This window comes from Seriola lalandi, unplaced genomic scaffold, assembly GCF_002814215.2.
Source record: "Seriola lalandi dorsalis isolate HSWRI2012SDOR001 ecotype SW California unplaced genomic scaffold, Sedor1 jcf7180002054977, whole genome shotgun sequence".
Lineage (NCBI taxonomy): Eukaryota > Metazoa > Chordata > Actinopteri > Carangiformes > Carangidae > Seriola > Seriola lalandi.
Genome location: NW_019525527.1, coordinates 39,937 through 41,726, shown reverse-complemented (window position 1 = coordinate 41,726; position 1,790 = coordinate 39,937). Strand labels below are relative to the sequence as shown.

Below are 1,790 nucleotides of genomic sequence, written 5' to 3'. Positions count from 1 at the left end.
GTTAAGAAACCAGGATAAGTGTGTTCTTTCACCACTGAACAGAAAACCTGTTGAACATGCAGTTCAGTGGATCAATGTGAAAACAACATGAAAACAGAGTCATGAGAAATGGTTCATGCACATGTAGCTGACAGCTGATCCAGCTGAGCCGCTGTCAGAGGAGATGAAGGTTCAGAGAGAAGGACGTCTCATTTCTCTAAAATCATGTCTCCTCTCTCCTCACATCTTTTCCTTCATCATCTCTCATGTCTTCAGGCAGAGGGACGAAGACGCAGGGAAGAGATGCAAGAGGGAAACGAGGATTTAAGGGAATTGAGATGAACCACGTTTTATACTCAGTCGTCTGACAACAGGAACAGAGGGTTCAACAGTCAGACTGTGTGTGGAGGAAATGTTAAATTGAGTTCTGCAGTTAAAGACTGGTTATACTGCACAGCTTTCATATATGAGAATATAAACAAGAAGAAGAACGATGCTGTAAATAAACACATTAATAAACCTCTGGATACACAGCCATTTAAACATCAGCAATATTATCATGTGAGTTACAGCCTACCTCTTTGCAACAGGTCCAGGTCCAGGTCCAGGTCCAGGTCCAGGTCCAGGTCCAGGGGTCCAGTCCGGTCCAGGTCCAGCAGAGTGTGGTGTGTCTCTAACACACACAGAGCTTTGAGTGTGAATAATGATGGAGCAGTGATGTGAGTCATGGACAGTTAGAGATCCTCATCTCACCTCTGAGCTCTGGTCTTTCTCTCATGTTCCCCACACAGAGTGGTTTTAGAGGGAGGGGCTCCCTCCTCTCTGTCCTCACACTGATCCATGCTGCTGAGTTCACATCCACATCAGCTCACACACACTTTCTACCTTCATGTGGAGAGAAACACACATCATTCATCTGCACATCAACTCAAATGTACATCATTTCTCCAGCTGCTCCTCCACTGATTGGCTCTTCTTCTCTGTTTCATATCAGTGTGAGGCAGAGGAAGCTGCCATCAGCTGCTGTACTTCTACCATCCGTCCACTAGATGGCGTCATGACGCTCAGACAGCAGGAGAGCAGCAGCTCATCTCCTCCACAGGATGATTCAGGCGGGAAAAGCTGCCTCCAGTCATCAGTAAGTGGAGCTACACAGTAATAACGACTCTGTGTTCATCAACTAACTCTGCTTCTCCTGAAAACATCGACTCAACATGGCGGACATGTCTGGACTTTACAGTTACAGCTCTGACTCATTATAATTTTAATGTTTCAGCGTTTCTGGACAAATCTTTACAAACGTCACTCTGACACTTTCTCTGATCACTGTGAAGCTGCAAAGCTCCTGTTCCAGACAGAGTCAGTGTGTCAGTCGTAGCTGACGTATAACTGTGTTTTACAGGCTTTTAATATGATGATTTCTGTGTTTAGTGCTTATTTCTTCTATTTCAATACGTCTAGAAACATAATATAAAAATATGCTTCATGTAAATGTCACCTTGTTTTTTAATGAGGTAAAATGTAATTAAAAATCTAAAATAAATAAGTTGAAACAAAAGCTGCACTGAAGGCAACAGTGAGACTCCTGTTAACCCTTCACATCCACCATCAATCCATCCTCCAGGATCCCTGTAGACTGACAGGAGCCACCAGGGGGCGCTCACTGGTTTCTGTTAGAGACTCTTCATTCAGATCACTCTGTGTGTAACCATGGTAACCACAGTCATTGCCCCAATTTAACATGAATCATGATCCTTCATAAAACAACTTGTTATCAGATCAAAGTCCAGCATCTAGATCAGGATCTGATA

General features: G+C 43.6%; 1 protein-coding gene and 1 long non-coding RNA gene across 3 annotated transcripts in view; both read right to left on the bottom strand.

Moving 5' to 3' along the window:
- Window positions 1–1,790, bottom strand: part of LOC111646870 (protein NLRC3-like) — a 20,897-nt gene that overhangs the window by 12,096 nt on the left and 7,011 nt on the right. The window lies entirely within an intron of this gene.
- Window positions 1–1,790, bottom strand: part of LOC147817279 (uncharacterized) — a 12,421-nt gene that overhangs the window by 8,651 nt on the left and 1,980 nt on the right. The window contains exons 1-2 of one of the 2 annotated variants that reach the window (XR_015436497.1): window positions 733–1,770; window positions 621–652 (exon numbers count right to left, since the gene is read on the bottom strand). This is a non-coding gene — a long non-coding RNA (uncharacterized LOC147817279). Of the gene's footprint in view, window positions 1–620; window positions 653–732; window positions 1,771–1,790 lie in introns of those variants that run through there. The other variant, XR_015436496.1, reaches the window with a different exon arrangement.